The following is an 11,750-nucleotide window of genomic DNA, read 5'->3' as shown; positions in this document are numbered from 1 at the left end:
GGTCATTAAGTGCCTGAATGCCCTCTTCGCCTTGTTCGGGTTCCCGAACTATATACACAGCGACCGGGGCTCCTCCTTCATGAGCGAGGAACTCCGGCAATTCCTCCTAGAGAGAGGTATTGCAGCAAGCAGGACCACCAGCTACAACCCCAGAGGTAACGGTCAGGTGGAAAGAGAGAACGCGACGGTATGGAAGGCCGTCCTCTTAGCCTTAAAGTCTAAGGGCCTCCCAACCTCCCGCTGGCAAGAAGTCCTCCCGACAGCGCTGCACTCCATCCGGTCATTACTTTGCACGGCCACTAACACCACCCCCCATGAACGAATGTTCGTTTTCCCCAGGAAGTCGACTACGGGAACCACTCTACCAACCTGGCTGACCGCCCCGGGGCCGGTCTGGCTGCGGAAACACGTGAGGACCCATAAAACGGACCCCCTGGTCGAGAGGGTGAACCTCCTGCACGCCAACCCCCAGTACGCCTACGTGGCGTACCCAGACGGGCGGGAGGACACTGTCTCCCTACGAGACCTCGCACCCTCAGCCGATCCGGAAACACCGCCACCACCCCCCCCAACCTCAGTCCAGGTAGACGGCATGCCGGAACCCCATGAGCCCTCGCCGACCACGCAAACACCAGCATCAACACCGGATAAGGCACCAGCACCGGATAAGGCAACACCACCGCTGCGGCGATCGGAGAGGCTTACGAAGCCTCCGGACAGACTGACCTACCAGAATTGGTAGTACACTTCACCCCGCCGGACTTAATTCTAAACAAGGGGTGAATGTGGTAAACCACGTTCACTATCGTATCACTGTTAGTAGTTAGCACTGTTCACCACTGTTCGTTATAACTGTATCACTGACCACTATTGTATCACGGTACGAGGTCGCCTCTTGCCACACTGCTATACCTGGGATGACCACTGCCGACTCCGCCTTGGCTCCACCCACCAGGCCAGGTATAAAGGTGAGCGACTGGCTGGTATTCCTCCTGCTTGGATCGGATCACCCACGAGAGTGGGCTGTTATTTAGTCAATAAAAACCTTTAGTCACCTTCGTAACTCTTCGCCTTTTATTGGAGGAATTGATAGGTATATCACACTGTCAGGGCTATTCCACCATGGGAGGCAGTGCAGGCAAGATCAGGGCTTGACACTGTCAGGGCTATTCCACCATGGGAGGCAGTGCAGGCAAGATCAGGGCTTGACACTGTCAGGGCTATTCCACCATGGGAGGCAGTGCAGGCAAGATGAGGGCTTGACACTGTCAGGGCTATTCTACCATGGGAGGCAGTGCAGGCAAGATGAGGGCTTGACACTGTCAGGGCTATTCCACCATGGGAGGCAGTGCAGGCAAGATGAGGGCTTCACACTGTCAGGGCTATTCCACCATGGGAGGCAGCGCAGGCAAGATTAGGGCTTGACACTGTCAGGGCTATTCCACCATGGGAGGCAGTGCAGGCAAGGTGAGGGCTTGATACTACTTAGAGTCCGTCCTTTCTCTTGCAGGGCAAGCTGGCCCACAATCGCAGGCAGCAGCGACGGACCGGGGGAGGCCATCCTGACCTTAAAGAGCTCAGCGACCTGGAGCAGCGAGTGGAGCAGATTATGGGAAGCCAGCTGATTGGCCCCGTTGCCACTGGAGATGCCGACCCCGTTCTGGACAGCAATGATAAGGTCATCATCTTTTTGACCTCTCTCTTTCCACTTGTGCCTCACACCAGCATCCTTTGCCACTCTCAAACCAATGCAGTGCATAGCAGCACTCATGCCTCCCTCGCTGCCGCCCTGTCCTCACTCTAAAGCAACTCTTGTGCCTCCCTGCTTTCAGATGCTGATTCACCAGGTGAGGAGGTGGGCCCTCAAGCTGGGACTGTGTCTGATTCAGAATTTGAGGAGGAGGAAGAGGAAGCCGGCCCATCAGTGCCACCCTCAGCCGACGCAGCCCATGGCCATGATGGGGACACGTCTTCCCTGGAGGGGAGCAGGGGGGGAAGGGTCTGATGAGGGTGAAGCTCCGGGGCCCAGCAGGTTGCAGCAACGCGGGAGGGCTGGGGAAGCTTGGCGGCCTTCTCCCCAGAGGGTGAGTGCGGCCTCCAGTCCTGCTACGGTGAGTGCAGAGGAGGTGCGGCTCCTTGCTGAAATGGGTGCCCAGGCTGAGCGCAGGCACACTGAGCTCATGGCTGCAGTGGTAAGGATGCCTGACTCCATAGAGTCACTGGCAAGGAGTGTTCAGGAATTCGGGGCAGCACAGGCGGCTTCCAGCCAAGTGCTCAGTCGTGCCGTGCATTCACTGGCTGGTGTGATGCAGACACAGACCAGGGCCACACGGGCACTAACTGCTGCCGCCCTCGCTGGATCGGCCAGGCATCGACGGGGCCCTCGCTGCGCCGCAGCAGCCCAGCAGTCTGTGCTTCAGCAGATTGCTGCGCATGCTTCAGTGCTGGCCCGTGCGAGTGCCAGTGTCTCGGCTGACCAGGGAGTGCCTGTGCTCTGTCAGGTTGGCAGCATTCCTGCAGCCAACACTGTCACTCCTCCACTGCAACTGCCACCACCCGTAGGACAGACTGCTGCCGCCCAAGCAGAGTTGGAGCAGTCAGAAGCCGGGCCCTCCAGGCCCAGAGCTGGTCCAGGCCATCCCCCAAGGGCATCTGCCGTCTCACCATCTGACCCTCAGCAGCCTTCCCCCACCCTTGCTGCAGCTACTGGGGTCCCATTGAGGAGGAGCTGCAGGGCGGGAAGGGGCCAATCGCGGAAGCAAGGCGGATCACCCTCGCAGGCGAAAAAGTAGAAGGTGTGGCAAAATGTTTTTTTTATATGAAGGCCGAGAATGTTGTGTTTGTTTTTTATATGAAGGCTGAGAATGTTGTGTTTGTTTTTTATATGAAGACCGAGAATCATGGTCATTTTTTTTTACTGTTTTTTTCATTTTCTCAAGTTTGTGAGAGCCACTTATGTGTCTGACTGTTTTTTGGGGGTTTCTCTGAATTTGTTTGTCATTACAATTACAATTCAATTTTATTTGTCATATATGCAGCAGACGTGTGTACTGCACAATGAAATGTTGATTTTTACGAGTCCTCCCAACATTGGAATAAATATGGCATAACAATGATAAAATACTAATAGAAATACAGTAATAATAAATAAAACAACAGTAATAAATAATAATAAATTATACGTCCATGAGTCTTATGGCCTGGGGGTAGAAGCTGTTTCGAAACCTGCTGGTACGAGACCGTATGCTTCGGTATCTCTTACCGGACGGGAGCAGGGTGAAGAGGTTGTGGCTGGGGTGGCTCGCGTCTTTAATGATTCTCAGGGCCTTCCCCCGGCACCTCTCGGGGTAGATATCCTGGACAGCAAGTAGCTTAATTCCTATAGTATGTTGTGCAGCTTTCACCACCATCTGTAGAGCCTTGCGGTCTGTGGCGGTGCAGTTGCCATACCAGGTAGTGATGCAGCGGGACAGGATACTCTCGATGGTGCACCGGTAGAAGTTGGTGAGAATCTGGGGGGCCATTCCAAATTTCTTCAATCTCCTGAGGAAGAACAGGCGTTGGCATGCCTTCTTCGTTACGACATCGATGTGATGGGACCACGTTAAGTCCTCCGTAATGAATACACCCAGGAATTTGAAGCTGCTGACCCTCTCCACCTCAGCCCCTTCAATGTAGATTGGGGTGTGTCCCTCCCCCTGCCGCTTCCTGTAATCCACAATCATCTCCTTTGTTTTGCTGATGTTGAGGGAGAGGTTGTTGTATTTGCACCATTCTGCTAGAGCTCTTACCTCCTCCCTGTAGCCTGTCTCGTCGCCATCTGTGATAAGGCCTACAACGGTAGTGTCATCAGCAAACTTGATGATGGAGTTGGAGTTGTGCATGGCCATGCAATCGTGAGTAAACAGGGAGTACAGAAGGGGGCTGAGCACACAACCCTGGGGAGCTCCCGTGTTCAGGATCAGTGTTGAGGAGGTGTTACTGCCTATTTTCACCACCTGGGGTCTGCCCGTCAGGAAGTCCAGGATCCAGTTGCATAGGGAGGTGTTAAGTCCTAGCTCACTGAGCTTGTTGACAAGCTTGGAGGGGATAATGGTATTGAATGCTGAACTATAATCAATGAACAACATTCTCACATAGGTGTTCCTCTTATCCAGGTGTGATAAGAAACATAGAGATAGGAACAGGAGTAGGCCATTCGGCCCTTCGAGCCTGCTCCGCCATTCAATGAGATCATGGCTGATCTTCGTCTGAGATCATAGCTGATCTTACCAGTTCAGTACCCCGTCCCCGCCTTTTCTCCGTAACCCTTAATCCCCTTAGCCTTCAGAAATATATCCAATTCTCTCTTGAAAATATTTATTGAATTAGCCTTCACAGCCCTCTGTGGCAGGGAATTCCACAGGCTCACCACTCTTTGAGTGAAGAAATTCTTCCTCATCTCTGTTTTAAATGATTTGCCCGCTATTTTTAGACTGTGGCCCCTGGTTCTGTGCTCCCCGGCCATTGGAAACATTCTCTCTGAATTCAGCCTGTCCAGGCCTGCCATAATTTTATATGTTTCGATGAGATCCCCTCTCAATCTTCTAAACTCCAGTGAGTACAAGCCCAAGCTATTTAATCTCTCTTCGTAGGTCATTCCCGCCATTCCAGGTATCAGCCTGGTGAATCGCCGTTGCACTCTTTCCATGGCAAGAACATCCTTCCGCAGATGGGGCGACCAAAACTGTACACAATACTCCAGATGCGGTCTCACCAGCACCTTGTACAGCTGTAGTAAGGTATCCCTATTCCTATACTCGAACCCCCTTGATATGAAGGCCAACATACCATTTGCCTTCTTAATCGCCTGTTGCACCTGCATGCTCTCCTTCAGTGACTGGTGCACAAGAACACCCAGGTCCCTCTGCACTTCCCCATCTCCCAATCTATTGCCATTTAGATAATAATCTACCCTCCTGTTTTTACCCCCAAAGTGGATAACCTCGCATTTATCCACATTATAGTGCATCTGCCACGTATCCGCCCATTCCCCCAACCTGTCCAAATCGCACTGTAGCCTCCTGACATCCTCATCAGAGCCCACCCCTCCTCCTAGTTTAGTGTCGTCAGCGAATTTGGAAATATTGCATCCAATTCCCTGATCCAGATCATTTATATATATTGTGAACAGCTGGGGTCCCAGGACAGATCCTTGCGGCACCCCGCTGGTCACTGCCTGCCACACCGAAAACGAGCCGTTTATTCCAACTCTCTGTTTTCTATCCGCCAGCCAGTTCTCTATCCACGTTAATACTTTGCCCCCAATCCCATGAGCCTTAATTTTGCATGATAATCTTTTGTGTGGAACCTTATCGAAGGCTTTCTGGAAGTCAAGGTACACCACATCCACTGGCTCTCCCCCATCTATTTTACCAGTTACTTCCTCAAAAAATTCCAGCAGATTAGTCAAACACGATTTACCCATTGTAAATCCATGTTGACTCTGTCCGATCCTTTCCCCATTTGTCAAGTGCTCCGCTATTTTATCCTTAATAATGGACTCTAGCATTTTGCCCACAACCGATGTAAGGCTTACTGGTCTATAATTCCCTGCTTTCTCTCTACCCCCCTTTTTAAATATTGGGGTAACATTAGCTACCCTCCAATCCACGGGTACTGTTCCCGAGTCAATGGAGTTCCGGAAGATGATCCTTAGAGCATCTGCTATCTCCAGGGCCACCTCCTTAAGTACCCTAGGATGTAGTTTATCAGGCCCCGGGGATTTGTCGGCCTTCAGTCCCCTCAACTTACCCAACACCATATCCCTAGAGATACTAATTTCTGTCAGCTCCTCCCTCTCATTAGTCCCTATGTTTGCCGATATTCCTGGGAGGTTATTTGTGTCCTCCTTTGTGAATACAGAACCAAAGTATGAGTTTAATTGGTCTGCCATTTCCTTATTCTCCATTATATATTCTCCCGAATCGGACTGCAAGGGACCGACTTGGGATTTTACCAGTCTTTTCCTCCTGATATACCGATAAAAGCTTTTGCAGTCTGTCTTTATGTTTGCTGCAAGTTTACTTTCGTATTCTATTTTCCCCTTCCTGATTAATCCCTTTGTCCTCTTTTGCTGTATCCTGTACTGCCCCCAATCTTCCGGTCTGGTGCTTTTTTTTGCCAGTTGATATGCCCTTTTTTTTGATTTTATGCTGTCCCTAATTTCCCTCGTTATCCACGGTTGAGTCACCTTTTTAGGTTTATTTTTATGCCAAACCGGTATAAACATGTTCTGGAATTCTTCCATTCTATCTTTGAATGCTTGCCATTGTCTATCCACTGTCAATCCCCCCAGAAACACCACCCAATCAATCTTACCCAATTCCCGTCTCATACCCTCGTAATTCCCTTTATTTAAGTTCTGGACCTTAGTCTCTGATTCAATTTCCTCACTCTCCATCTCGACTGAGAGCTCGATCATATTATGATCGCTCTGACCCAAGGGGCCTCGTACAAGAAGATTGCTGATAAGTCCCTTCTCATTGCACAATACCCAGTCTAAAATGGCCTGATCTCGAGTCGGCTCCTCGACATATTGGTCCAGATAACCGTCCCGAAAACATTCCAGGAATTCCTCCTCCTCAGAATTTTTACTAATTTGGGTAGTCCAATCAATATGTAAATTAAAGTCACCCATGATGACAGCTGTGCTCTTATCGCACGCTTCTCTAATTTCCCTTTTTATGCCTTCCCTCACCTCCATATTACTATTTGGAGGCCTATATATCACACCCACTAACGTTTTCCTCCCCTTGCTATTTCTCATTTCTACCCATACAGATTCCGTTTCATCCGAGTTAATATCCTTCCTTTCCATTGCATTAATCCCCTCCTTTACCAGCAATGCTACCCCACCTCCCCTACCTTTTTGCCGATCCTTCCTAAATATTGTATATCCCTGGATGTTAAGTTCCCAGCCTTGCCCACCCTGCAGCCACGTTTCTGTAATCCCAATCAAATCATACTTGTTTACCTCTATTTCCACAACTAATTCATCCACCTTGTTCCTAATGCTTCTAGCATTAAGATACAAAGCCTTCAGGCTTGCTTTTTTCACACTCTCATTATGAATTAGTTTGGCCCTTTGTGTTTCTCTCCTTTGCTTATTGCTTCTCACCTTTCTACCATCTATTTCTGACTTCATATGACTTCCCTCTTTTCCACTACCTAGGTTCCCATCCCCCTGCCAAATTAGTTTAAATCCTCCCGAACCGCCCTAGAAAATATTACCCCGAGGACATCGGCTCCCTCACAGTTCAGGTGTAGACCGTCCCCTTGGTACAGGTCACTCCTCCCCAAGAACTGGTTCCAATGCCTCAAGAATTTAAATCCCTCTCCCTTGCACCACTGGTCAAGCCACGTATTTAGCTTATCTATCTTACTCTCTCTAAACTTATTAGCTCGTGGCACTGGTAGCAATCCAGAGATTACTACCTTTGAGGTCCTACTTTTCAATTTAGCTCCTAACTCCCTAAATTCAGCTTGTAGGACCTCCTCCCTCTTTTTACCTACATCGTTGGTACCTACATGTACCACGACAACTGGCTGATCCCCCTCCCCCTTCAGAATGCTCTGCACCGCTCCGAGACATCCTTGGCCCTTGCACCAGGGAGGCAACATACCATCTTGGAGTCTCGGTCTCGGCCACAGAAACTCCTATCTATCCCCCTTACAATTGAATCCCCTATCACTATAGCCCTATCCCTCTTTTTCCCGCCCTTCTGTGCAGCAGAGCCAGTCATGGTGCCCTGAACCTGGCTGCTGGTGCCTTCCCCTGATAAGTCATCTCCCCCAACAGTACCCAAAACGGTAAACCTGTTTTGGAGGGAGATGACCGCAGGTGACTCCTGCACTACCTTCCTGCCTTTACCCTGCCTTTTGGTCACCCATTTACTGTCTGAGCTAGCCTTTACCTGCGGTGGGACCAACTCACTGAATGTGCTATCCACAACATCCTCAGCATCGCGTATGCTCCAGAGTGAGTCCATTCGCAGCTCCAGCGCCGCCATGCGGTCCGCTAGGAGCTGCAGCTGGACACACTTCCTGCACACATAGTTGTCAGGGACAGTGTCCCTGATTTCCCACATGGCACAGGAGGAGCATGACACGGGTCCGAGCTGCCCTTCCATGACTTAACCCTTACAATACCCTTTTATTTACTACGATTTAGCTTAATTATTGAATTCTACTTAGAATAAGTTTGTGAAAGTACTCACCAACCAGTCACCTACCTGTTTTCTGGTGTTGTATTTTCACTGCCGCCTCCTGTCCTGGAACCTTTTCCACCTAGGTTAGGCTCCTGAAATAAAATAAATTGAACCTACCTTTTCAACTTCCCCTAACCCCTAAAAGGATAGAGGAGGTGGAAGGGTGGGAGACACTACACTGTAGTGTTTCGGGTTTAGCAACAGCTCCACCTATATAAGAGTTACTGGCCTCCTGCTCTCCCGACTGCACCAGCAACCAATCACTTGCCTGCTCCCTGGTGACGTCACACTCTGATTACTTTTTACCTCTCTCCTCTGCTGTTGATTTGGTGGGCCTCGCAACTGCCACCGGTTTTTAAGCCGGGCTCCTCCTCGCTGCTCCCTGCTGCTCCGAGTGGTCGGGCCTCGCAACTGCCGCCGGTTTTTAAGCCGGGCTCCTCCTCGCTGCTCCCTGCTGCTCCGAGTGGTCGGGCCTCGCAACTGCCGCCGGTTTTTAAGCCGGGCTCCTCCTCGCTGCTCCCTGCTGCTCCGAGTGGTCGGGCCTCGCAACTGCCGCCGGTTTTTAAGCCGGGCTCCTCCTCGCTGCTCCCTGCTGCTCCGAGTGGTCGGGCCTCGCAACTGCCGCCGGTTTTTAAGCCGGGCTCCTCCTCGCTGCTCCCTGCTGCTCCGAGTGGTCGGGCCTCGCAACTGCCGCCGGTTTTTAAGCCGGGCTCCTCCTCGCTGCTCCCTGCTGCTCCGACAGGCAGTGTGCAGTACAGTGGCGATGGCATCATCCCTAGATCTTTTTGGGCGGTAAGCAAATTGGAGTGGGTCCAGTGTGTCAGTTAGTAAGGAGTTGATGTGGGTTTTGACCAGCCTCTCAAAGCACTTCATGATGACAGAAGAGAGTGCTATGGGGCGGTAGTCGTTTAAACAGGTTACTTTTGTTTTTTTGGGGACTGGAATAACCGATGTCATCTTGAAGCAGGTGGGGACTACAGACTGGTACAGTGAACAGTTGAATATATCCGTAAACACGACTGCCAGCTGGTCAGCGCATGCTCTAAGGACACACCCAGGGATTCCATCTGGACCGGGTGCTTTGTGGGTGTTCACTCTCTTAAAAGTCTTGCTCACGTCATCCACGGAGATTGAGAAGACCCGGTCGTCCTGAGCCGCGGGCGCCCTTGTAACAGGCCAGTTGTTGTTGGCCTCAAACCGGGCGTAAAAATGTTAAGCTCGTCCGGGAGAGAGGCATTGCTGGGCATGACACAGCTGGGTTTCCCTTTGTAGTCCATAATATGTAGTCCACTCCACATCCTTCGCGAATCTGAGCTATGATAGTGTGACTCCACTTTATCCGTGTATTGTTTTTTTGCATTTTTGATGGTTTTTCTTAGCTCGTACTTTGATTTCTTATACTCATCTATGTCCCCAGAGTTGAATGCGATGGACCGTGCTTTTAGCATAGCACGGATATCGCCATTTACCCATGGTTTCTGGTTGGGAAATGTTCATACAACAATCCTCGGAACAACGTCATCTATGCACTTGTTTATGAAACTAATGACTGTTGATGTCATTGTCCGAGGCATTCTGGAACATATCCCAGTCAGTGGAATCAAAACAGTCTTCTAACATAGCGTCAGATTGATCCGACCACCGTTGTAGAGATCTCATCACAGGCTTTTCCTGTTTCAGTTTCTGCCTATAGGTGGGTAGCAGCAGGATGGAGTCGTGAACTGATTTGCCGAAGGGAGGGCCTTGTATCCATCCCGGAACGGAGTGTAAACGTGATCTAGTGTGTTCTTGGCTCGCGTTGGGCAGGTGATATGCTGATGGTATTTAGGCAGTACTTTCTTCAGATTGGCTTTGTTGAAATCGCCAGCCATGATGAATGCAGCCTCTGGATGGGAAGTTTCAAGCCTGCTAATGGTCCCATACAGCTCGTTTAGTGCCCTATTTGCGTCGGCCTGTGGTGGAATATACACCGCTGTAATGATCACGGATGAGAACTCTCTCGGGAGGTAGAAGGGTCGGCATTTGATCATCAGGTGTTCAAGATCGGGTGAACAAGAAGATGTAAGTAGTTCCACGTCAGAACACCAAGAATTGCTGATCATAAAGCATACTCCACCCCCTCTATTCTTCCCCGAGTCCTTTGTTCGGTCCAGCCAGTGAATGTTGAATCCCTCTGGTTGAATGGCCGAAGCTGGTATCGATGAATCAAGCCAAGTCTCAGTGAAAATCAAGACGCTGCAGTTCTTAATGTCTCGCTGGAAGGTGAGCCTCCCCGAGTTCATCCAGCTTATTGTCCAGTGACTGCACATTCACCAGGAGAATACTCGGAACGGGGGGGTGGTGTTCAAGTCACCTCAGCTTCACTAATGCACCTGCTCGTCTGCCCCGCTTGCGCCGTCGTCGCTTCCTGATCACAGGAATGAAGTCAGGTAAGCAGGTGGGAGGGTAGATGGTAGTAGCAGCAGAATCCCAGTTCGAAAAATCGGGGGTAGGTCCTATATCTGCGGACGAGGTTACAGCTACAGGGAGAGATAAGGAGGGATTTTAAAACTCAGGCACTGATGGATCAGGAGCCAATGTAGATCAGCCAGGAAAGGGGGTGACAGGACTTAGTGTGAAACAGGATTATGTGCAGCAGAGTTTTTAGCAAGTTGGAGTTTATGAAAGGTGGAGGATGGGAGGCCAGCAAGGAAAGCACTGGAGTAGTTGAGCCTGGAAATGGTACAGCCATCTGTACGGATTTCAGCAGTGGGATTTCATGTGAGAAGGGCACAGAGTTTGTAAAATAAAAAAAATTCTTTATTCAGATTGTCCGTGTTTGCACTTTGAACTATTTGTTGCCTTAACCGGCTGAGGGTTTGCGGAGCAGCTCCATTCATGTTCTTTCATTGGCACAAGCCATTCCCTGAGAGGGGGGCCTAGAACCGAGTTGCAATAATCCGCCGACGGACGGCCCTTGCACTTTGTGCCTCCCTCCCATCTTGGTGCTCCTCCTCCTCCTCCTCCTCTGGTGGTCCGCCAATGTCTGCTGGCAGTGGCTGAGTCCTGAGGATAGCCAGGTTGTGCAGCATGCAGCACACGACCACAAAATGGGAGACTCGCTCAGGCGAGTACTGTAGTGCTCCTCCAGAACGGTCCAGACAGTGGAACCGTTGCTTGAGCATGCCGATTGTGTGCTCAATTATGTTTCTGGTAGCTTGATGGCTGTCATTGTATCGTTCTTCAGCAGGGGTGCTGGGTGCACGGAGTGGGGTCATCAGCCAGGTGCACAAAGGATAGCCCTTGTCCCCGAGAAGCCAGCCTCCTGGGTGAGCCGGGGCTTCGAAAATGTCTGCCACAGAAGTCTGGCGCAGGATGTAGACATCGTGGCTGCTGCCTGGAAAGCAGGCATTGACAGCTAGTATGAGCTGCCTGTGGTCACACACCAACTGGACATTGAGTGAATAGTAGCCCTTCCGGTTGCGGTAATCCTCGGCATTCTGTAGAGGTGTCCGCAAAGCC

The sequence above is a fragment of the Somniosus microcephalus genome, chromosome 8 (assembly GCF_052327205.1).
Source record: "Somniosus microcephalus isolate GS21.2 chromosome 8, FLI_Smic_1.0, whole genome shotgun sequence".
Taxonomy (NCBI): domain Eukaryota; kingdom Metazoa; phylum Chordata; class Chondrichthyes; order Squaliformes; family Somniosidae; genus Somniosus; species Somniosus microcephalus.
Note: the sequence above shows the minus strand (reverse complement) of the source record.